Source organism: Hylobates moloch, unplaced genomic scaffold (genome assembly GCF_009828535.3).
Source record: "Hylobates moloch isolate HMO894 unplaced genomic scaffold, HMol_V3 SCAFFOLD_3, whole genome shotgun sequence".
NCBI classification, from domain to species: domain Eukaryota; kingdom Metazoa; phylum Chordata; class Mammalia; order Primates; family Hylobatidae; genus Hylobates; species Hylobates moloch.
Window position 1 is genome coordinate 12,634,549 of NW_026652278.1, and position 25,543 is coordinate 12,660,091.

Below are 25,543 nucleotides of genomic sequence, written 5' to 3' on the forward strand. Positions count from 1 at the left end.
GCTGGACTCTCAGCCAACCTCTTTAGGATCAGAAAAAGACCTGGAAAGAAAAGGGGATTGTCTATAGAATGTAAATTTCCCCCACAAGAGATAGCTTTGCAAGACCATTTCAAAATACATCAAATAAGTATATTTTGGGACAAAAGACTGATTTCTTTCAGGGCCTGCTACCTGTCATGCAATACTATACTAGAGTCAGGTTGGAATTGGTATCTTATTGCTACAAACAGTTTGTTCTCTCAGTCTTAGAATCTGTTTTAATGTTAATGCTTATCAGTTGTGCCTGAATTCCACAGGGAAGAGGTTACGATGAGGCATGTCTGACTCCCACTCCTTTCCATCTTTGCATTAAATAGTTTTTCAGGTTTACCTTGGCCAAGAGGAACATCCATTAGTTGGCTGAGAGGCTTAGAATTTTATTTTTGGTTTACAGCCCAATTGCATGAGGTCAGATTCCTACTGTATTCTATATCTCTCATATTGGCTCAGATTCTCTGATCAACCCTCAAGTGAAGTCTTGTTGTGGAGTTATCAATGTTACCATTTTATTCACAAAAGTAACTATTGTCCTTGCTAATTTTCTCTATTATTTATCTGTTTTCTACTTCTTTGATTTCTGCTTATCTTTCTTTCTTCCCTTAAACTTGAGTTTAATTCACCCATGTTTTCCCAGTTTCATAATGTGAAAACATATTTTAAAAGAAGAAATATTTCAAGTCAAAGATTTCAGATTTAAATCTGTAACTGACCGACGGGTTCTTCCTGCCCACTGCACAAACAAAATCAATTCACAGAGACTCAAGGCATTGCCATAAAAAAAGAGTTTAATTAATATGAGACTAGCCACACCAGGTGAGAGAGGAAGTTATTACTCAATCTCACTGAAGGCTTGGAGGTTAGGGGTTTTTCAAAGACAGTTTGGTGGGCAGGGGGCTAGGGTATGGGTGCTGCTAATTGGTTGGGGATGCAATGATAGTGGTATGAAATACGGTCCTCATGATCTGAGTCGGCTTCTAGGTGGGGCCACAGAACTGGTTGAGTCACAGGTCCAAATGGGGCCATCTGGTTGTTAGAAGTGCAAAACCCTGAAAAGACACTTCAAAAACCCAATCTTGGGTTCTACAATAGTAATGTTATCTGCAGGAGTAATTGGGGAAGTTGCAAATCTTGTGACCTCCGGAAAAATGGCTGTAATTGTTTGCCTACCTTACATTTTAGCAGAATTCCAGCCCCTCTCATTTTCCTAACCTGATGACCTTTCATTAGCTTTATAAGATCAGTTTAGTTTTGGGGAAGGGCTATTGTTATTTAAAAATAAACCAAATTTCTCCCAAAGTTAGCTTGGCCCATGCCCAGGAATTAGCAAAAACAGCTAGTCTGTGAGGTTAGAAGTGAGATGGAATCAGCCATGTCAGATTTTTCTTTCTATCATAATTTTGCAAAGGTGGTTTCAAAGCTATACATCTCTCTTAAGTCAGTGCTTTAGCAGAATCTGAATTTTTGATGTGTTTTAAAATCATTTTTCTGTATAAAATATTTTCTTACTGCTTGTAATTTCCTCTTTGACCTGTGCATTTTTTTTTTTTTTTTTTTTTTGAGACGGAGTCTCGCTCTGTCGCCCAGGCTGGAGTGCAGTGGCGCAATCTTGGCTCACTGCAAGCTCTGCCTCCCGGGTTCACACCATTCTCCTGCCTCAGCCTCTCCGAGTAGCTGGGACTAGAGGCGCCCGCCACCACGCCCGGCTAATTTTTTTGTATTTTTAGTAGAGACTGGGTTTCACTGTGGTCTCGATCTCCTGACCTCGTGATCCACCCGCCTCGGCCTCCCAAAGTGCTGGGATTACAAGCGTGAGCCACCGTGCCCGGCGACCTGTGCATTTTTTACAAGGGTGTAGTTTAATTTTTAAGCCCTTGGAGACTTCCTAGATACTTTATTGTTATTGATTTCTAATTTAATTTTATGGTTCTAAATAAGCTTTTAAAGATTTCAACATTTTGAAATTTATTGAGACATTTTAGAACCTAGCATATGGCCTCTCGGTGAACATTCTGTATGTTCTTAAAAAGTGAATGTGCATTCTACCACTGTTCAGTAAATGCCAATTGGGTCAAGTTAGTTGATAGTCAAATCTTCTATATCCTTACCCATCTTTTTGTCCTATTTTTTTCTGTCAATTATTGAACAAGAGGTGTTAAAATCTCCAATTACTTCTATTTCTCTCTTTAACACTGTCATTTTTTTCTTTGTGGATTTTGAATTTCTCTATATATTTTGTATATTTTGAAGGTCACATACATCTTTTGTTGTCATGTATTCTGATGAATTGACCCTTTTGTCATTACCAAATGTGCTTTATCTCTATTCATTGTCCTTGCCTTGAAATTTATTTTGACCGGTATTAATATAGCCACACCACATCATGTTTATTAAGCTCACATTTTGCATGGTGTATCTTTTTCTATCCATTTCCTTTCAGTCTATATATTTAAAGTGCATTTGTCTTAGACATCCTTTTTTTTGGCCACAGGATAAGAAGAAAACCATAAAAATTACTAGATGGCCTATATGAAAGAAAAGGTTTCTAAATGGCGTTATAGCTGGATAACTATAAACCACATATTAGCTTCCATGACTTTAGGCAAGTGATTGATTAAAAATATAATTTGCTTGTAATTTGTCAGTTGCTCAGCTCACACAGATCCTTTTGACAGCTGTTTCTTAAACAAGAAAAATATGAGACTGTGAGAGACAGTTTAGGTTGCTGGTGTTACATCTTGCAATAAAAACATCATTTGAATGAAATGAGATTATAAGAGTTTGCTGCTAACTCTGAACAAACACCATCATCTTGCAGCACAGCAGTGGATCTGGCAATGGCAGTTTGATGACTCTAATCAAAGCACTTATCATATGAATTGAAGTGAAAAGAAAGAGAAAGGAGAACAAAGAAATTATTTTACTCTAAACAGGTGCCTTGAAATTAAACCATCTTTAGTGGTTAAATGACCTTATACTCACTCTCTTTTCCTATCTACCCATCGCCAACTCATATATTCTAATCTTTCAAATTGCTAGACTGAATTAAAAATAATTGTTTTCTATACAGGGTCAGGAAAATATGAAAATATAGCCATATTATAATTATAATCCATATTTATCATTATCTATATTTTACCCCTAAGATTTACACTTGTTTTGCACAGGAATATTTGGATGAATTTCAAATCTAGAAATGTTTTTGAAAGACTTATTTCTTTTATACTAAAGTCTCATAAACAATATTTCAAAGCAGCTAGCAAATATGTGCTGAGTGAGACCAGGAACACTTTGTAATATTCTTGCTGAAAGTGCAAAACCTGATTCTGATCCTAAGGGAATTCCAAATAAACTATACTAAAGAACAATTCTACAAAATAATGGGTTGCATTCTTTAAAAATATCAGAGTCAAGCAGCACACCAAGCTGAGGAACTGTTCTAGATTAAAGGAGATTGAGGAGACGTGACAACTAAATGTAATGCATTATCCTGGACTGGACTCTGAACCAAGATGGGAAAGTAGCTGAAAAGGACATTATTGGGACAATTGATGAAATCTGAATACAGACTATCATTGGGAAATAGTATTATATCACTGTTAAAATTCCTAATTTTGATCATTGGATTGTGACTAAATAAGAGAATGTCTTTGTTCTTAGGAAGCACACACACATCAGTACTTGGAGTATATGGACCTGATGTCTGCAACTTACTCCCAAATGGTTTGAGGGGAAAAATCCTCTTTTTCTCTCTCTTTATCCCTAGCCTATAGATAGATAGTGAATCTGGACCATGTACATGTGAGTTCCTTGTACTATTCTTACAATTTTTCTCTACATTTGCAATCCTATCAAAATATAGTTACCAAAACAAACAGACTGCTAACAAATTGTCTTTCCCATTAACCTATATGTCTATTAGAGATTAGGAAATCCTTCATTTGCTTTAGCAAAAAGCATCACAGCACAGACTTTTGAGCCAAAGACTGATTTGAATTAAGACTCCCTGTGCGAACATGGATAAGTTACTTCTCTGACCTTCAGTTTTCTCCTTTATAACACAGGGATAATGAGTCCTATCAAAAAGTTGAAAGGATTAAATAAAATTATATACATAGTTTCATTTGGTGTTGGACACATAGTAAAACCTAATAAATGTAGCTCCTGTTGTTTAAATTAAGGGGTGTCCAATAGTATCTAGTATTGTGCTATCAATAGAGACAGAATGTAAGTCACACATGCAATTTAAAATGTAAATTTTAAAATTTAAAAAGTAAAAAGAAGCAAGTGAAATTAAATGATTTAGTTTTATTTCATCCAATATAGCAAAAATATATTTCAAAATGTAATCATTATAAAACTTACTGATATATTTTACATTTTTAAATTTACTAAACACTCGAGACACGGTGTGTATATTATAGCACCTCTCAATGTGTTCTAGTCACATTTCAGTTGTTTAACAGCCACATGTGAGTGGCTGCTATACTGGACTGTACAGGTGCAGACATTAAGAATCAGACTTTTCCAATTTCAACATGTCATTTTATATTCCTATGAACTATTATCATAGGATTGTGAACTATTATACAATATTCTTTATTTAATGTCGATCCATCATTTCTCTTATTATATATTTTCCAAAGAAGCTCCAAGAGGTTGTATTTCAGCTGTGACCAAACACTTCATCAATCCACATTCCTCCATTGGTAGGGTAGTCAGGGACTTGCAGTGAGTAGAACGGCTTTTTACATGACCTCACATGATGAGGAAACATTAGAGTAACCAAAGGCTAGTTGCCCAGGAATTGTCTGGTTTTGCTGCCTAATTCAAGGAGGTGACTGGTGCTTGTAATCCCAGCACTTTGGGAAGCCGAGGTGTGGAATCACCTGAGGTCAGGAGTTCAAGACCAGCCTGGTCAACATGATGAAACTCTGTCTCTAATAAAAATACAAAAAATTAGCTGGACATGGTGGTGGGTGCCTGTAATCCTAACTACTTGGGAGGCTGAGGCAGGAGAATTGCTTGAATCTGGGAGTTGGAGGTTGCAGTGAGCCGAGATCATGCCATTGCACTCCAGCCTGGGCAACAAGAGCGAAATTCCAACTCAAAAAAAAAAAAAGTGACTGGTATTTTGGAACAAGATTGGGGAGGGAAACACACATTGGGCATGATGCTAGGTGCCTTATTGCTGGAAACTGACCCCCCTCTGAGAGTCTCCAGCTGCTTCCCAGAGGACCCCAGGGAGCTGCTTTCTCATGCATGTGCAGGAAGCTGAGTTCCAGCCCAGTGGTGTCCTGGAACTGATTGTACCAACCCCATGGTGCATATTTCTCCCAAGTTTGTGTTCAACGTCACCTAGTTTGTAGCTTGAAATTGGCCACAATGGGAGTATTTATACCATGGAAATTAGCAAATGCTGCAAAGCAGGGCTTTTCCCCTGCCCAGAGGGCTGGCTTATTCACACACCTGGCCAACATGGTGAAACCCGGTCTCTACTAAAAATACAAAAATTAGCCAGGCACAGTGGCAGGCACCTGTAATCCCAGCTACTTGGGAGGCTGAGGCAGGAGAATCATTTGAACCTGGGAGGCAGAGGTTGCAGTGAGCCAAGATCCTTTGTATAGAAATCCAGGTTGGGCTAACTAATAATAGAAATCTGCCTATGTCGATTTAACTTTAAGAAATAATTTTTATAATGTAAATGTCACAGGGCTACTTCCTGTGATGCATAGTTCCTGGGACAGCTTTGGGTTCCAGTAACTATTAATTCAGTGTGTTAATAGATCTATCCCACAGGCGTGGAAGGTTGGTACTAAACTTGGTAGTCAGGTCTCTTTGTTTGCTTTACATTGAAAAAAAAAAAAAACATTACATTTCCTTTCCCTTCCTCCATCCCCGCAAGAGAATCTTCCATTCATTGATTATCTAACCTGTCTCAGGCCAGCTCTGCATCCATAGCATTTCATGTGGTCCCATCACAGCTTTGCAAGGAGAGAGCCTGAGTTTCCATGAAGTTCTGCCACCTGCTTAAGGTCCCACAGCCATAACAATAGTGTGGGGGCCCAGCTCCCTCTAGCTCCCCAACCTGTGATCGCTCAAATGCACTTCTTGCAGCAGGCCGGCCTTAGAAATCTTCAGGCTTCAAAAAATTGCAAAGACTTGAGCATTAAAACCATTTTTTTGGATGAGAGATTAGGAACATTAAGAATCACCCATTTTTGAGGGGAACAACACACATGGGACCTGTTGCAGGGTGTGGGGGGGGGATGGGGAGGGAGCCTAGATGATAGGTTAATAGGTGCAGCAAACCACCATGGCACACGTATACCTATGTAACAAACCTGCATGTTTCTGCACATGTATCCCGGAACTTAAAGTAAAATAAGATAAAAAGAATTACACATTTTCTTATCATCTAACAATAAATGGGGTGAACACTAATCATCTCTTCACTGACCAACATCATCATTAAGAACTTTCACTGGCCAGGCGCGGTGGGTCACGCCTGTAATCCCAGCACTTTGGGAGGCTGAAGTGGGCAGATGATGAAGTCAGGAGATCAAGACCATCCTGGCCAACATGGTGAAACCCCGTCTCTACTAAAATACAAAAAATTAGCCGGGCATGGTGGTGCACACCTGTAGCCCCAGCTACTTGGGAGGCTGAGGCAGGGGAATCACTTGAACCCAGGAGGTGGAGATTGCAGTAAGCCAAGATCGTGCCACTGCACTCCAGCCTGGCGACAGAGCAAGACTCCATAAAAAAAAAAAAACTTTCATCATCTCATCATATTCCACCATGTGGAGTTGGGGAAACCACCTTCTACATACAAATCCCCGGTTACTGTGGTTTGTTTTTGTCTTGATATTTACCAATTTTCTTCTCTGAATCATTATAAACTACAGACAACATATCCCTAAAAATTTCAGTATGTACCTCTAAAAAATAAGGACATTTTTCTATCTAACCAATGCCACCGTGATCACACCTGAATGAATATCATTGTCCATATATATATTTAAATTTCCCCAGTCGCCCCTTTGTAGCTGCCAAAATTGTCTTCTGAAATTCTTACCCATTGCTGAAAATAACTGATCATGTCTGTAAAACGGCACTTGAAGGCATGTCCCCATGCAGAGCGTCAGAGGAGTCTTGGGTGACTCCAATATAAATTCATTGCCAAAACACAACAAAACAAAACCATATATGTGACACCTCTACAATCAGGCAGTAGCTTTCGCAGATAGGAGGTACAAGTCAAATTTAATATTGAGGTCTGGGTGGCGGGTTTTCCCCTGGGTTTTTTTTTTTACCCATCTCAGCTGGCGCTAACATGCCTAACTCCTCTTACTGCTGGAGACATAGCTTATCTTCCCCTCGGGTGGATGTCCTAGGTCACAGTGAAGTGGCAGCTAGGAATGTCGACAGCCCTCACCCCAGCTGAGTTTGAGGGTCTCCCAGTTTTGAATCTCAGTGCTTTTAGGTGGGAGGCAGAGATGTTGCAGGAACCTCACTTCTTCTTCCAGTAGGATGACCAACCACTCTGATTTGCCTGGGACTTTCAGTTTTAAAATCAATAAGTTGGTCACTCTACTCCCCCAGGGTATTCTGCTTGCCCATGGTGGCAAAGCTCTGCTCTTATTTGAGCTGACATGTCCGTTAACCCGCAGTATTTACTCAGCCCCTATTATGTGCCTAGTAGATAACTAGGGGGGCTACAAAAGAAGGGGGATAGGAACTGATACTGATGACCTACTGTGTGGCTCTCACTTCACAGAACCAACCAATTCACTCCCCAGGTGTGATCACCATGAGGGCTGGGGTTCTCTCCAGCTCTCTGTCTGTATGCTAGAACCACCTGGGCAGCTCCCCCAGGAGTTTCTAATTCAATCAGTCTGGGTTGGGGGGGCCTAAGCACTCTTATTTTTAAAAAGTGCTTCTAAGTGATTCTGGATAACCCTTTTCCTGCATCTCAGACTGTAAGTTTCTCAATGCAAACCTCTATGTGACTGGTCCTAGTTGGCATGTGAGAGAAAACCGATTTGTTCATCTGACACTAACGGTGGGTCCCTCCATATACAGCAAGAGTGACAGCAGCTTTGCCCTTGAGGGACATGCTCACCCACTCAGGCCCTGGCAGTCTGAGTTTAGAGGCTGGCTGTTTACAGGCTGTTCAACCTCCTATGTTCTACTGGGGAAGAGGGGAGCCCCTGGTCATCCAGATCCTTGTCCAGGTAACCTCAGGTGATCTCCTATGGTCATCGTCAGATGAACCAGCTTATCATCCCACATTGACCTCTACCAAGCAACCTCCTTCTAACAAATGAAAGCCACAGAAGGTGACCTCCTAGAATGTCTGTCACTTAATACTGACATCCATTTATTGAATAAAAGTTGGTAAGACATGACAAATGTGCATGAGAACATAAGGTCAGTTTATACCAAGTACCAAATGAAGAGTTTCATCAATAAGCAATGTAGGAGTGAAGGAGCCCTTTGGATGGTGTATTAGTATGTTTTCACACTGTCTGAGACTGGGCAATTTACAAAAGAAAGGGGTTTAATAGACCTACAGTTCCACATGGCTGGGGAGGCCTCATAATCATAGTGGAAGGCAAGAAGAGCATGTCACATCTTAGGTGGATGGTGGCAGGCAAAGAGAGCTTGTGCAGGGAATCTCCCATTTTTAAAACCATCAGATCTCGTGAGACTTACTATCATGAGAACAGCACGGGAAAGCCCTACTCCCATGATTCAATTACATCCCACCATGTTCTTCACACAACACATGGGAATTGTGGGAGTTACAATTCAAGATGAGATTTCGGTGGGGACACAGCCAAACCATATCAGATAGGATAGGGCCAGAAGGCTTCCTGCAGGAGGTGGATAAACTCTGGAAGGTGGGCAAGATAGAAGAGTAGAGAGAAAGCAGACCCTGCTCAGAAGAGAATGTGGTCCCCTATCATCATAGTCACTTGTTTGGAGGAAAAAATAAGGGTATCACTTCATTTTCAAATGTTTGCATTGTAAGGCCACTGACATCACCAGTGAATATAGCTTAGAGGTTAAAACCGTAAGCTCGAGAGACAAGCTACCTGGGTCCAAGTTGGGCTTCCTGGTTATGTAACCATGGGCAAGATAGAATCCTTTTCTGTAAAGCTGGATTAACAATGATATCAGCCTAATATGATTGGAATGATGAGGACCAGATAACACAGATAGAATGTGCAGTACAGAGCCTGGCACATCATAAGCATCCAATAAATCCTGGTGATGATTGTTGCTAGCATTATTAATTGAAGACTTGGTCATTTACTATAATCACATGGGTCAGACATCTCTCAAAATTTTAAGAAAAGTTCTTGGTGAAATCGTTACTCACAGAAGATGGCTCTCCTTTACTGGAATGGGGGCAAAGCTGACATTAAACCTCCAAGGCTTGCCATGTTTTACGAATCATCAGCATAATGCTAGATCTATCTTTGCCCAATGGATAAGTAAGCTGATGTCTTACTTTGCCAGGGTGGCCATAAAGTGCCACAGACTGGGTGACTTAAACCACAAAAATTAACTTTCTCGTCACTCTAGAGGCTAGAAGTCCAAGATCAAGGTGTTGGCAGGGTTGGTTTCCTCCGAGGCCCCTCTCTGTGGCTTGTAGACGGCCGCCTTTTTGCTGTGTCCTCATATGGTTGTTGCCCTGTGTACACAAATCCTTCGTACCTCCTTTTGTGTCCAAATTTCATTTTCACTTAAGGACACGAGTCTGAGTGGATCAGAGCTCACCCTAAAGGCCTCATTTTAACTTAATCGCCTCTTTAAAGACCCTATCACCAAATACAGTTACATTTCAAGGTCCTGGGCATTAAGGCTTCCACATATGAATTCTTGGGGGACACAGTTTGACCCATAACAGCTGGGTTCTGCTTTCCACTCTACTTCTGTTGATACAGAGGAGAGGGAAGTTCCCATGGCTGTTGTTGTCTGCATAGGGAGGAAACCTGGAGTGTTTCAAGTGTACATAGCACATGGTTCCTGTGCTAGCTCAGCCTGGCGAAGCTGCCTGAAGCAGTCATAGGAGGTGCAAACCATGCACAGTTCTCAGCATAAACAGAACATTTACTTCCAAAGTGCTTCTGAGAAGTGAAAATGAGATTTTAAATATAAATCATTTGTCCAACACAACCACTAATATGTGCGGCCCATATTTCTCACTAATGGATGGGTTAGAAAATAAATGTATAGTCAATCTCTCATAATGAAATATGTGTACTCTTTATAATTGCTAATGATTTAGAGTAGATTGCTCTCTCGCTTAGTAAATGGAGTTTTCACATCTTTTGTCTTAGTTAAGTAAAATGCAGTTATGTTGATGGTGTTTAATCAAAAGGAAAGACAGAATAAGGTGGCTGTTTTTAAAGGTTTTAAGTGCTCATGTGTGTTTTGTGACATGCTTTCTCAACTTGTATACTGAGGACAACCTAGAAAGTTTTATGATAAATAATTGGCTTGTGGTGCTCAAATGCAGAAGGAATAGGAATTCCTAGTCAAACTATTGAGTTACAAAAGGTTTGGTCTCATAGGCTCCTTTAAAGTTGTTTTATTGTATTTTTTTTAAGTAAGCACTTGGATCTTCAAAATGTTTCATTTACATGGGTCTTTTCTGTAAGGCAGCACACAAAAGAAAATTAAATTTACTTGAAAATTCTCTCTGCACTAACAGCCTGGAGTTAGTGCAGGCTGTTAGTACCGTCCCCAACACACACACACACAGAGGCACACTCACACAGGCACACACAGGTGCACACAGGCACACACATGTAGGCACACACACACAGGCACATACACAGGTACACACACACGTACACACAGCCCTCCCCTTAAAAGTAGTTCAAGCCTAGAAAGTTCAGTTTGATTCCAGGGTTATTTCTAAAATTCTCACATGTTCTTTTGCAAGCTTGGAAAGCTGCCCTGACAAAGACTAAGGTAGTACATATTAGGCCTTCAGGTGTCTTGTTTTACTTATTAAAAGTATTCACAACTGATTTTTAAATTCTCGAATCAAATTTCCTTTTCTGGGAAGGTTTATGACTTGAGTTTTAAGTGTCCTCTTAGCCAGAATCCAATTCTATAGTCTGTGGCCAGCCATGAAGGTTGGTATCAGGAAAAAAAGCTTTGTGATGTAGGCTTAATTTACGTGGCTTTATTGACTTAGAGGCTATAGATTAGCCCTTAAAGCATAATTCTTGCCAGTGATGGGATGCCATAAGGAATCACTGTGTTCAGAAGAATAGTTATGTTCCCTTTCATTTATATGATGCAAATCATTTATGCTATAATACCACGGAATACGCACACATACTCTCTAACTACACTCACACACCCTATAACACATATAACACACACACTCTAAGTAAAGAGTTGTTGGGATATTAATTAGGAATGGCCCTGTTTTATTGGGCAAGTGTAATGCCAGTCTGCTGTATACCATAGAAACAGGAGGGCAGAGCCAGCAGCAGTGTGAGCTTGGCCCTGGAGCCACTCCACTGCTAGACAGATGCTCTCATGCTGCACCATTGCAAGTCACTGTTGAGTCGCCCTGGCTTCCATGAACTTGCTGACCTTTAATTGGTCTGCAACTGCCCTTTCAAATCACCTGAAAAATAATGGAGCCTATTAATTAGCCACCTTCCTAAAAGCAACATGTCAGGGGAAAGACACTGTGAGGATGAGTGGAGCAAGGTGGGGCTTCCCAGGGCCAGTTCAGAGGACATGGGATAGCACCGTGGTCTAAAGCCCAGGTCCTGGACTCCAACAGACACACATTTGAGTCCTGGCTCTGTTACTTATCAGCTTCAAGGGAATAAGTAACTTGCCAAGGCTACACAGAAAGTAAATTCCTGGCCAGGCATGGTGGCTCATGCCTGTAATCCCAGCACTTTGGGAGGCCGAGGTGGGTGGATCACTTCAGATCAGGAGTTTGAAACCAGCCTGGCCAAAATGATGAAACCCCATCTCTACTAAAAATACAAAAAAATTAGCCAGGCATGGTGGTGGACACCTGTAATCCCAGCTACTCTGGAGGCTGAGGCAGGATAATTGCTTGAACTTGGGAGGCAGAGGTTGAAGTGAGCTAAGATTGCGCCACTGCACTCCAGCCTGGGCAATAAAGCGAGACTCTGTCTCAAAAAAAAAAAAAAAAAAAAAAGAAATTCTTATTGCATAGGGTCATGAGGATTAAACGGCGACAAGCACATGAGCCTGGTCTCTGGCACATCCCATCATATTTGCTGTTATGGTTATTACTGCAATGCTTACATGGGCACAGCTCTGGGGAAACTTAGCCATGGTTTGATATTAGTGACATCAATAGACAAGTTAGTGATATCAACCGGTTGTCACCAACTCGACCATCTCTTGCTACATTTCCGTTTCATTTTGTGCTGTGTCAGTCACTTGAGCACAAAGAATTGGAGAAACTGGAATTTACTGAAGGCTTGTGAGCCATTCCAAGTTTTTCAGAAAACTCGAGATTGCCAATGTTCATAAACAAAGCATCCTGCTCTGCTGCCCAAAGTTTGAAGAGCTTCACTTCTTAGTGAAAGTAGCCAGTCTGTGATTTACCTGCATGGGACTTGCCTGCTGATCTCTGCAGGCATAAGCATCTTTGTTTGCCCAGGCAGCATCTACTGCTTGCCATCTGAAGGTGGGACTGGAACTTTGGGTCCTTCACAGTTGGATCAACTCTAGATTTGGGGGCTTCAACTCTCTAGAGAGAGTCTCCTGGTGAGGGGAAGCCATTTTCCATCTACAGTGAGGGGTGAATATAACAGAGAAATAAGTTCCTTCTCTACTGCACAGATATCAAGGGTGAATCATGAGAGGAGGATGCAGAGAGCTGGGGACATTTGAGCAGCAGGGTGCCTCAGCTGGCAACTCAGCAGTTCCTTAGTAGCCCAATCCTTCATGGAACCCTTGCCAGTGTTTCTGTAGTGCCCTACAGAGTGTCATTCATCAAGGCAGAGGCTGTAGAATTGCTTCTCCCTGCTACAGGGGCTCCCTGAAACTTCCGCCATCTCTCTGCAGCCCTGTGGATGGCAATTGCCAATGGCATTTCTCTCAGCCACCATCTCTTAGAATTCAGACAATTGGACAACTCAGCCTTAGCCTGTAAAGGTCACCTCTGGGACTAGAGGGGCTGCAGCTCACAGCCTGTGGTTCCTGCTGGGGTCAGGGGGCAGCTCGTGTGCCCTGTGGCTCCTCCAGGGCATGTGATAGCTGCCTAGGCCACTTCAGTGTCACCAACCCACCTGTGCCTGCCCCTCCTTCCTGCTCTGCTGTTTTCAGTCCCTTTCCCTGAGGCTGGTAAGGGAATTTGATTTCAGGGCCTCATGTCTCTCATCAGGACACGTGGGAGCAGTGCATTCAAAGGGATTGAGAAAAGGCCAACTTTGTGTCATTTTTTTCTGGCAGTACACTTGGGTGTGCCAGAGATCACACCAGGACAAAAGCAAGAGGTAGGCAGGCTCAGAGCCAGAGTGGAACAGTGGGAGAGGCAGTCGGAGGGATGTTTTCAACTGCAAGGAGTAGAGTACCCAAAAGCAGACTAAAAGCAGTTTAAGCAATAAGGGCTATTTTTCCTTCCAAATAATAAGTTCAGAAGCAGTTGATTATTGGGGTTGGTTCAGTAACTCAGTTATGCCTGGATACCAGGTTGTTGCCTCCGCTATTTTCTGAGTTTTCCAAAAGTCCAAAAGCGAGACGGGGTGGAACTCTAGCCCGTATCTCTCCAGGAGGAAAATCTTTCCAAGAAAATCCCCCAAGGTATTTCCACTGATGTCTCTGAATAAAACTAGGTGCCGTGGCTGCCAGTGGCTCAAGAGCAACCGGAAAGTGAGCTTCTAACCTTTTGAGCTTCTGTTTGTCATTGATCCAGTTTCCACCAGCAGGGGAGTATAGGCGGGGACAGCTGCTGGAGAGGCAACAAGCAGTGATGGCGACAGATGCTATCATTTATGAAGATCTGAGTGCTAGCACTGCATTTTTACTGTAGAATTTTACAAATATATATTTTGTTTTTCCTATCCCCACAATAAGACAATATGTATTAAATTATGCTGCATAGTCTTGCATGTGCATCTATAAAAATCCAGTCTCAAAAGTGGGTTATTGGCCGGGCACAGTGGCTCACACCTGCAATCCCAGCACTTTGGGAGGCTGAGGCAGGTGGATCACTTGAGGTCAGGGGTTCATGACCAGCCTGGCCAACACGGTGAAACCCCATCTCTACCTAAAATACAAAAATTAGTCAGGCGTGGTGGTGCGTAACTGTAATCCCAGCTACTCGGGAGGCTGAGGCAGAAGAATCGCTTCAACCTGGGAGGCGGAGGTTGCAGTGAGCCAAGATTGTACCACTGCACTCCAGCCTGGGTGACAAAGCGAGACTCATCAAAAAATAAAAATTTAAAAAGTGGGTTATTTATGCATATAAGAAATAGCTTCATTTTCAAGAAGCAACAAGGCAACAGCATAAATAGCTGGTGGTAGAATAGACATGCCTTTATCCCTTTATGGAACTGGAGGATTAGGACCTGGGATCTGCTATTAATTTAATGCTTTAGCAAATTAGTAATCATAATGATAAGAAACTGTAGCCTTTCTTCCCAGTTCCTTTCATCAATAGGCAAGGAGGGCACAGTGAGATGGAGATGTATTGCTATCACATGTACCAAGAAACTTTGAAAGGAAAGGTGGATAGGTATAAAGTATTTCCAACATTTTATAAACTATACCACAGAATTAAAGATAACTCAGGTTATCCAAGGAAGGAGAAAGGAACCTACCACACGCCCATGCTACCAATGAAGTGACTGAAACTCAGAGGTGCTAAGTACTTAGCATCGAACCTAGAAAGTTAGTCTGTCTGGCACCAAATATTGGATTTTTATCACTGTGTCACCCAGCAAAAATCCAACATTTTAAATACTCATATCGATTTTTCTTAAAATTCTTCCTTTCCAATGTGTAGTGAGTACTCTATTTTATTTAAATTATACTTTAAAATTAGACCCAGTAGCGTTTGCATTCATGAATTTCTTTTAATTTTATATTTTGCATATGAGATGTAGCTTGATTTTAAGGAGCATGCAAATTTCAAAGGCACTGCTGTGAATATCCACCACATTCTTGTCTACATAATGGCTTATTGGGCTAGGCAGTCAACTCAAGCAATGGTAGCTGCCCTGGGACAGGTGAGCACTCAGGTTGTGTATGCAGCGAATGGCGGTGAGGCTTATGCACCACAAAAGGGATGGACTCAAAGGGCACTAACTCGTCTGAGACTCACCAGTTTTCATTGGGTAAACCAGGTGTAAATGTGATGCATAACACCCATCCTCTCGTGGCCAAAGTCACAGTGTCATAGCCCTTGTATTAGTCAAAGATTTCCGAAATGCAAAATGTCTATCATTCTTGTATTATTTGCTCTTGTATTAGTGAAAAATTTCCGAGACGCAAAACATCTGTCATTCTTGCATTTATTATTTCTGAGGAAAGATGCATATAATTGTTAACAAAAGATGTGTTTTTCCTACGGAAAAATAATCTACTGTGAAGCTGAAAGATTTTTGAATGGGGTGACATCTATTGCATGTAAGTGAAATTTTCACACAATAGAGTTGTTGTAAGAAAGGTCCTTACGTAGCATCTATTTGAATCCCCTTGCTCTGAAGATAAAGAAGCTGAAGTAGTGAAAGGTGAAATAACCTAAGAACATACATAAAGCTACCCGTTACATTGTGCTTAATATTGTTATAACACGATTGTTATTTTTAAGGTATTATAGCATTATTGTAGAGAATTTTCAACACGTGGGAAAAATAAGCCCTCCTCGAATTCCTCCACTCTTATTTTGGAATATTTTTCTTTCATTTTTTTTTTCTACTTTAGTGTCAGATTTTCTAAGACTCCCATCCCATTTCCTATGATATATTCTTCTTCAGACACCAAGCTCATTAAATGAAAGGATATTTGAAATAGCTACTAAAAAGTTCTACGAATGAAACAATTTTGATTGGAAAAATGTTGGTTTTCCAAGGTTCTCTATCCATGTGGTGTAGATAGTCTTTTGAACATGCTTTCCCACTGTTAATTGAACATAGCTGGGTATTAGCACATCACCAGAGCTTTAAAACCAAAACTCCAGTAGATCACTTATTTTATGGCTGTTTCCACACTGGACCTCACTAAACTGACCAGATATTTGGTCAACATGTAGACTCAATCCAGGCCACTGAGTCAGGAGGCTGTACTCATGATTAGAATCTGCATTGTTCTTTCTGGAGCATATCTGCATCCATTCTGTTCTTTATTCCCCTTATTGACATTCTAGAAAGGGACTGTTGTGACCCTTTTCCAGGTAACAGACCTGACACTCAGGGAACAGGAGTTTAACCATTGTAAATGTCTGGAAACCACACCTTCTGACTTCAAGGCATGAGCTTTACAATGTGACTGCCTCTACATCGGACCTGAAATTCATATTATTGGAATCCTTTAACCAGAGATGAGGCAAAGGAGCACTAGGAAGTTTCCTGAATTAAATATGAGGCTAGACTCGATTATCTCTAATGTGACTTCATCCTTTGAAAGCCTGTAATTCTATATTGTTGCCCCTTCACATCTGTCCTGGTGCTTGGATGGTAGATGGGCACAGAGTGGCCAAGAAACAAAATATCTTGCCCATAAAGCTAAGACCCAGTGGGCCAGTTTCAGAAGAGTATCACATTTGAAGAACTGCAACCCATGAAGGGGATTTAATTTTATTTAGGTCTTTCTCAAAAATTCATGGGGGATCCAAGAGCAAAATCTACACCAAATCTTTATAACTTCTCTTGTTCTGTTCTCTGCCACCCCCAATTAGTCGAGATTTCTCACTCCTATGCCATGAGTATACTCTCTCTCATCCAGATGGTCTTGTCCCTGCCACCTTAGTGTCTTGTTTTCCTGTCATGACCCATTTGACCAGTTTCATCCTCCCGCTCCCCATGAAGCTGCCTGGGAAATACATTCTTCTCTCCCATCTCTTTTCTCATCAGGCTTTGCATAAGCTTTTGCCCTTTCAGCCCTCAGAAATAAGGAAAAGAGGGGGAAGTACAGAAAAAGCAAAGCTGGCAATTCTGAAATTGTTATATGCAGGCGGTGGATAAAGTCTGAATTCTTTACACATTAAAAATATTGTGTCTTCTCATACAGAGGAAGTTAATGTCCCAAAGTTGTGTGTCATGCCTGAAGTGTCTGGGGTCCCTGAGTGCCTGTGGTGCCCAAGAGCTATGAATCTGCTATCATCCACACAGAGGGTACCTTCTGAATGGGCTATCTCTGCAGTGATGCCGCAAATGGAAGGTAATGGGGGAGAGAAATCCATCTGGATGAAATGGAAGCTGCTTTGTACCCTTAGGCTGGCATATGCAGCCCAACTTATGGTTAGCACTGGTGAGATTTTGATGTGTGGAAGGACAACCCATGTGCAGGGCAGCTGCATCTGTACCCACAGGGTGGAGGATGCAATCTAACTTCTCAGCTACTGTAGCCATGTGAATGGACTCTGAAAATTTTCATTAACTGATGCATTAAGATAATGGAAAAATAATGATGCACACAGGACAATTGCTTTCATTATAATGTAGGAATTAAATCAGAACATCTTTTCTCCCACTCCCCTCCGTATAGTTCAGAAAAGACTCTTACGGGTCTTAAGCTCTCTCTCAGGTGGAAGAATATTTAAATAAATTATATAACTTTAGTTCATTATCTCCCGATGCTTAGAGCTTTATACTTGTGATGAGATGGGTTTGTTTTCTGTTTTTTTTCTGCCTTTCCCCCTACCTCCATCACTCCAGGCAGACCTCCTGGGAATGTTTGGAAAGGTTAATAAAAAGATGGAAAAAAATCTTTGGTAGGGTTGCATAAAAGCATATCAGAGTTAAAGCTGGCAAATTTAGCTAGAGGAGGGGCTGTTTGTCCTCTTAAAGCTCAAGTCTGAAAAATCCGAAGAAAGTAAGGCTTTCTTCAGCTCAGTGCCTGCCACTTCCTCTCCAGAACTGAGCCTAGAGTGATTGCTCAGAACCTGAAGATGCCACACACACTTCTGGGATGCAGCCAGGAGCCCTAGGGTGAAAAAAGAGCTCAAATAATCATGATTGTGAGGTCAGGGAAGAAGACTGGGAAGAAAGGGAATGCCCACGTGTGTGTCCAGGTTGGAGTCTCTATGGAAGGATCAGGAAACTAGAACATGTTTGCACTATCCTTTGGACTCTATAATGTAAGGCCTCTTTTCATATGATGCACCATACCTAGTGCCCCAAATGGCATTACAACTAAATATAATGCATTTACAAGTGCTCAGTTGCAGAAGCCTGTACTACATCAGAATGTTAAACTAGAAATACAATTGTTTCCCTTAAAAGGGTCGGGGGCTGGGTGCAGTGGCTCAGGCCTGTAATCCCAGCACTTTGGGAGGTTGAGGCGGGTGGATCATGTGGTCAGGAGTTCAAGACCAGCCTGGCCAACATGGTGAAACCCCGTCTCTACTAAAAATACAAAAATTAGCTGGGCATGGTTGCACGCGCCTGTAGTCCCAGCTACTAGGGAGGCTGAGGTGGGAGAATTGCTTGAATCTGGGAGGCAGAGGTTGCAGTGAGCTGAGATAGTGCCACTGCACTCTAGCCTGGGTGACAGAGCGAGATTCTATCTCAAAAAAAAAAAAAAGGCAGTTGGATTAATATTTTAGAAGTCAGTGTTGGTGGTGGTCACACCACCTGTGACACACACACCTGTGATGGGGAAGCAACTGCTAGCGGTCTCAAATGGCTGTGCCACTCTGACACCTGTGAATGAGAGAAGGACAGGAGAGGGGTTGGGCAGGAGTCTCAGGCTGCACTGCAGTTCCTAGCAAGTTTCAGGAAGACCAAGAGGGAGACCTCGAGCCAAAGTCTTGCGTAAGAGGGGTCTTGCATCTTGGAGGAATGGCTGTCACCAAAAGAATGCAGTCCTAAGGGAGGCCTGGCAGTTTCCCCACCTACAGGTAAATCTGAAGAAATTTGCACTGAAGAATGACAGTTTCACCTCTACCTCCCCCATTATAGATTCAGGCAGAACTAACTTTGGTGGTTGGACTCTACACTGCTGTGCTTAGAATAAACTCAGCAGTTTTGCTGATTTTCTTTCTTTGGTGAACATTGAAAAAGATGATCCCAACTGAGTTGCTTCCTTTCTTCTTTCTGATAATAGGCTTGAACAGTGGGAAGGAAAAGGCTGCAGATGCCTGAGTGGAGAACTAATTGAAAGTAGCCACTGAAACTAATGGTACTAATGGGGATGGAATACAAAACTCAGAATTCTTAGGAGTTTTGCCAAACTTTTGAAATGAGTAGTGCACACCTGCTGCATCTGCTTTTTTCCACCCACCCACTTCCCCGCTCCTTGTAGTCTGTCTTTCATCTCTGTCCCTCTGCTGAAATTAGTCCCTGGGAGGTCACCGAAGCCATCCTGCACACTATGTTCACCAGCCTTTCCTTGTCCATCCTGGGTCTCCACCTCCCTGCCAGGTGCCACTGCAGATGGTCACCTCCCTCCCTTCCACTGCTGTCTCCATGGATGTGATTTTCTGTTTGTTTGCTACTCTTCATAGCTCGTTTCTGTCTCCACTCACTTCTGATCTTCCTCTTATTCCCAAATAGATTCTGCACGCTCTGCCCTCAGCCTTGAGTGCTTAACAAGTGGTAGCTTTTATGATTATTCTTTAAAATTCAAAAGCTTAGATTTTCTTAAAACCAGTCCTAGTACATCCTAGTACGTGGGATAAGTACCTGGCCACACCTGATTGGGGCTGTGAGTAGGTACAGCCCCTTTAGAGCATGACATCTCCATTTTGCCATGGATCCTACCGCCTACTTTACTCACTTGTGTGGCTGCCTGGTCCGTCGAGCCATGGAATTTCTAACCATAGCTTTATAATAATTTTCTATTTGTTTCTCTCTCTCTCTCTCTCTCTCTCTCTGTCTGTCTCTATCTCTCTCATGCCTCATCTCCCCTTGATACCCATAAACATCCTTCTCTGACCTGAGCACATCTTTCTGCGGGAGAGAAGGTAGGGGCTAGCAGCTCCTCTCTGCAGATTCCTTCCAATTCTGTGCCTTTGTCCTAAAGGCATCATCAGCAGTCTCTTCCTTTTTGATTAGGGGTGTCAGAGGCATTCAAACCAGAGTGACTATCTTGAGTGAGGGCTAGGAAAATGAGGCTGGGACTTGCTGGGCTGCCTTGCCAGAAACTGAGGTATTTCTAGCCTCTAGATGTTTACGGTTAAGGGAATATATTGATAAATTTTGCTAAACAGACCCAGACTTGGAAGTGTCCTGATATCCCAATATCTTGAGAACAAAGGCATTTCTAGTTTTGCCTTAAATATTGATTCTTGCAAAATATGGTAATTAAGAAAATTAGTCCCTTATCACAAACCCTTATAACAGAGCACATCTCCCCATGATTTATTTATTTTCATTTTTATTATTTTTATTTTTTTTTGAGACTAAGTCTCGCTCTCTCACCCAGGCTGGAGTGCAGTGGCGCCATCTCGGCTCACTGCAGCCTCTGCCTCCCGGGTTCAAGCAATTCTCCTGCCTCAGCCTCCCAAATAGCTGGGACTATAGATATGTACCACCATGCCCTGGCTAATTTTTTGTATTTTTAGTAGAGACAAGGTTTCACTATGATGGCCAGGATGGTCTTGATCTCCTGACCTCGTGATCCACCCACCCCGGCCTCTCAAAGTGCTGGGATTACAGGCGTGAGCCACTGTGCCCGGCCTAATCTTTTTAATCCTGTATATAAACAAGCATTGTACCTAGGGTGGACACATTCCCCCTCTTACTTTCGGGAACACCCTGCTTTGTCTATCGAGTAGCTGTCCTTTCGCTACTTTACTTTCTTAATAAACTTGCTTTCGCTTTGCACTGTGGACTCTCCCTAAATTCTTATGCAAGATCCAAGAACCCTCTCTTGGGGTCTGGATTGGGACCCCTTTCCTGTAACAGGGGCAGACTTTCCTTTTTTTCTCTTCTGATGTTTTGTAGCTCAATGTTAGAATTGCTGCCCCAGCTGTGAAGGACATTGAGCACTAAATAATGCAGGGACTCCCATCCCTCACACACAAAGATGAAAAGAATTATCAAGAAAGAAGAGAAGGAAGAGATTCTGGAGCTAATGCAGGAGATCACACTCAAATGAGAGTTTACGATTCAGTGCACAGATTCTGGATTGAAGAACCCAGGCTCCTGCTAAAGCTGTAATTCCTCCTCGAACTTCCAGAGAGCCAGTCTCTGGGAGCCAATGCCAGACACAGAAAGCATCATGCAATGAGGGAACACAGGGCTTCTGTGTATTGCATAGGTTTTGCACTCTTAGGTGGATGGTTCATTTGCATTTAGGTGCGTTCAGCTCCAAACTCTCTGGGATGATTGAAAGAGCTAGCTGATGTGCTGCTGAATTCGGTTTGCCAGTATTTTATTGAGGATTTTCGCATTGATGTTCATCAGGGATATTGGTCTAAAATTCTCTATTTTTGTTGTGTCTCTGCCAGGCTTTGGTATTGGGATGATGCTGGCTTCATAAAATGAGTTAGAGAGGATTCCCTCTTTCTATTGATTGGAATAGTTTCAGAAGGAATGGTACCAGCTCCTTTTTGTATCTCTGGTAGAATTCAGCTGTGAATATGTAAATGATGAGTTAATGGGTGCAGCAAACCAACATGGCACATGTACACATTTGTAACAAACCTGCACGTTGTGCACATGTACCTTAGAACTTAAAGTATAATTAAAAAAAGATTTTTTAAAAAAAAAAAGGAAAAAAAGAAAGCTAGCTGAGTCAGACTAGAGTTTTCATTCTAGTCCTACCACTTCCTAGTTTTGTGATCTTGGGATATCCTTCAACTTTTCCAACTCATTATTTCTTTAGTGACAAGTGGGGATAATCCCACCTCCCAGGGCTTTTAGGAGTGTAATTTGATATGATAATAGGAAGATCTAGCACAGTACTACAAACATAGTGTTACTGGCAGCAAATCCGTACGGGTCTGCAGCAACCTCAGTTCTTCCCTCTTCAGAAGAAAGAATTCAACTGAAGGGGCATGAGGCAGAGTGAGAGAATGAGCCAAGTTTTAGAGCAGGAGTGAAAGTGTATTAAAAAGCTTTACAGCAGGAATGAAAGGGAGGAAAATACACTTGGAAGAGGGCCAAGCAGCCAACTCGAGAGATCAAGTGCCCAGTTTGACCTTTGACTCAGGTTTTTATAATATTGGCAGACTTCTTGGAGCTTGCCTCTCTTCTCCCCTGATTTTTCCCTTGATGTGGGATATCTGCATGCACAGTGGCCTGCTAGCACTTGGGAGGGGCTGCTACAACCGTTTACTGGAGCTGTATGATGCTCACTTGAGGAATTCCTCCCTCACCAGTGGAATGCTCTGAGAAGGTCATATACCAGTTAAGCTCCGCCATTTTGCCTCTTAGTATATATGCTTGAGCCCACTCACCCAACTCCTGAGATCTTATTGGGAAGCTGCTGATCACCAGTTTCAGGTTTCTTCTGTCTGTTGGGAGACTGCCTTTCCCTAGTGCTGGCTGCGACCGATTATTATTTTAGAGAAACAGTTTAACAACTACCTGACCATATTGCCTGATGGCCACCTGACATTCCTGATGCAGTGGGAGGGAACCCTATCCCGCCCTTTTCATGCATAACTAGCTACCTACTATAACAATAGGAGGCAAACAACAGCCAGGATCATCCTGTACAGCTGCATATGTTGTGCACTGTGCAATGCCAAGGGTGTCATTCACATAGTCTCTCCATAATCATATGCAGCACCCCACCTGCAAATGTCGGTTCCCTTCATCTCCTTTCCCCTAATGAGAGTAGCTTAAAGATAGAGAGAACAGCAAGGGGCACTTGGTAACTACACAACTGACACAGATGTATTTACATAATGTGACCATCTTCTGCTTCCTCTACTTGACAAAAGAGGACCCCTCAGCATGTAATGAACACTTATGTACTAGGCACACTAGGCCCACAATAGGCATTTCTGTCTCATTTCCACAGAGTACAGTTCTTTATAGCCTGTGGTCCTGTTTGTCTTCACTCCTGAGTGAAAGTAAAAAGCTGTTTCCATCCAAGAGCATATTACTGGCTTCGAGAAACCTCTTCTTTCTTAAACTCTTAGCTTGTGCCTTTTCCCCATATCTCACACCAAGCCCCACATCAGTGTAAAATCAAACTAAAATCTGGTCTGTGAAAGCCTCTGTACTCTCATGCTTGAGTTCTTATGGAGGAACTGTAACCTAACATAGTAGGCAGGCAAACCGAAAACTAACGCAGGAGTATGCTTCTGTAAGCTAGCAGAGTCTCAGCCAATCCCAGCAGCCATGCTTGAGCCACTCACAGGCAGCCAACTGTTCAAACCATGTGCAAAGGAGGCTAACGCAGAGCCATAACCAATCCAGCTATTTCTGGACCTCACTTTTGTTTTCTGCACGCTACTTTTTTTTCCCCTCTGTCCATAAATTTGCTCTGACCATGTGGCAAGTGCTAGAATCTCTCTGAATCTGCTGTGATTCTGATGGCTGCCTGATTCATGAATCTTTTTCTTGCTCAATTAAACTCTGTTATATTTATTTAAAGTTTTTCTTTTAACACTGTGTATCTGGTCCATCAGTCCTCAGGGGACAGTCCTTTGGTATTTAGTGATGAGAGTTTTGGGGGTCATGAGGGTAGCCCCAGCTATGGAATCTCAGCATCAGGGCGGCCTTCAGAACTCAGCACTGCCTCACCTGTCTACCCCTCTCATGAGCCTCACCCTCTGCACTTTGCTCACATTTCCCCCTAAAGCTTTCCTCGTGGCAGGAGATGCTTGACGTCAAGACCTTCCTTCTGAACATCAGTCAGATGTGTGAAAACTGAAAATAGATAATATATTTTAGAAGAAGACTTCTGATCTCTGAGAGACAAATTATGAAAATTCTAACTAGCCCTATCTTTAAGGCATAGAAAAATTATGTTGTCAATATATTGCCTTCTGTTTTGTACATGTTCTTCAAAATCAAAGACTGTTAACGTGCTATTGCTTTTCATCTTTGCCTCAATTTTATGCATTTATAAGGCCAGTAATTCTTACCATTAATATCAGACCTTCAGTTTTCATTTTTGCTGATTTTTATATAACAATTTTAAAATGCAATAAACTGCATAAGTACACACTGATGTTGAAGGACAGCATCTGAATCCAACTGGTAGCTGGCAGGTAGTGCCACCATCCAATTACCCAAAATATTTCCTAGCCAGCTGATGTACAAGAGTCCCAATTGGGGTTTGAATGTCAAATGTCTAAAGGATAAGGGCTGAGCACACTGATAACTAAATATCAAACTGGAAAAATGACAGGGTCAACTGCTGTCTCAAACTCCAAGCCCATTAGATGGGGTGAGCCGCAGACACTAAGGGCCTTGTAGGGGGAAAGCAAGTAACTGCTTTGGTCTATTCCATGCATCTATCTTCTCTGGGTTGACACTGCAGAAATCTATAAGGCTGAGGTCCTGTGGTCAAGGTAGGACCAGTAGTCTGGGCCTGGCCCCGCTGAGTTTTGTCATCCACTTCTAGACAACTCTGCAGGGCAAGGCTGTTTTCTGCCAGGTACCATTACTGGAGGGCTCTAGACCTCGAGAAATGTGTAATTAAGAAGCTCATCCTACCTCTCCTAATCATCCTACACTTCCTTGCTGCTCTCACCCCCAAAGATTCCTGCTGAGGGGTTAGAAGGTCACTCAGAAGACAATGGAGAGCCACTGACAGGGTTTAAGGCAGGGAACCACAAGCCTAGATTTGCATTTTGAAAAGATAATTCAGGTAATATCATACATCTACACTGTCCTTGGGAGGAAATGCTAGAGCTGAGAATGGATTCCATATTAGATCAGAACGATGTTTCCTCTCATCCTGCCAAGAACTGAACTTTGTCTCTCCATGCATCAAACTCTTAGATAGGATGCCCCAATGGTGGGCACACACAGCGTATTTGCTGTTGTTGAGTTAGACGCTTAGACGATTGACTAGGTATCATCATTTTCTCTTTTTACCAACTCATTTTCATTGATGTTACTTTGCACTCTATTCCTCCCCAACACATGTAGCTCTGTCCACCTTAATTTTCCCCAAGGTGTCCTGACCAAGTGGGAACAAAAGGGCTCAACAGTAGCGCTTGAATTATTTCCTCTCACAAAAGTCTGCACCTGCAGTCACTTTCAATCTCTTGGGTGAGAGAGAGTAGAAGGCAGTAGAGTGGAGTGGGAAGAACTCTGAACATGAAGTCCAAATACCTGAGTTTTCCCCTGTTCTGCCCCATCCTTTTCATGTGACCTGGGGTCATGCCTCCATTCGCTTACCTGTAAAGGAG

The 25,543-nt window shown here is 42.2% G+C and overlaps 1 long non-coding RNA gene across 1 annotated transcript in view; it reads left to right on the forward strand.

The window, feature by feature from the left end:
* LOC116482669 (uncharacterized) overlaps positions 1–25,543 on the forward strand; it is a 91,279-nt gene that overhangs the window by 59,279 nt on the left and 6,457 nt on the right. Inside the window, exon 2 of the long non-coding RNA XR_004251950.2 lies at positions 17,293–17,442. This is a non-coding gene — a long non-coding RNA (uncharacterized LOC116482669). The remainder of the gene's footprint in view (positions 1–17,292; positions 17,443–25,543) is intronic.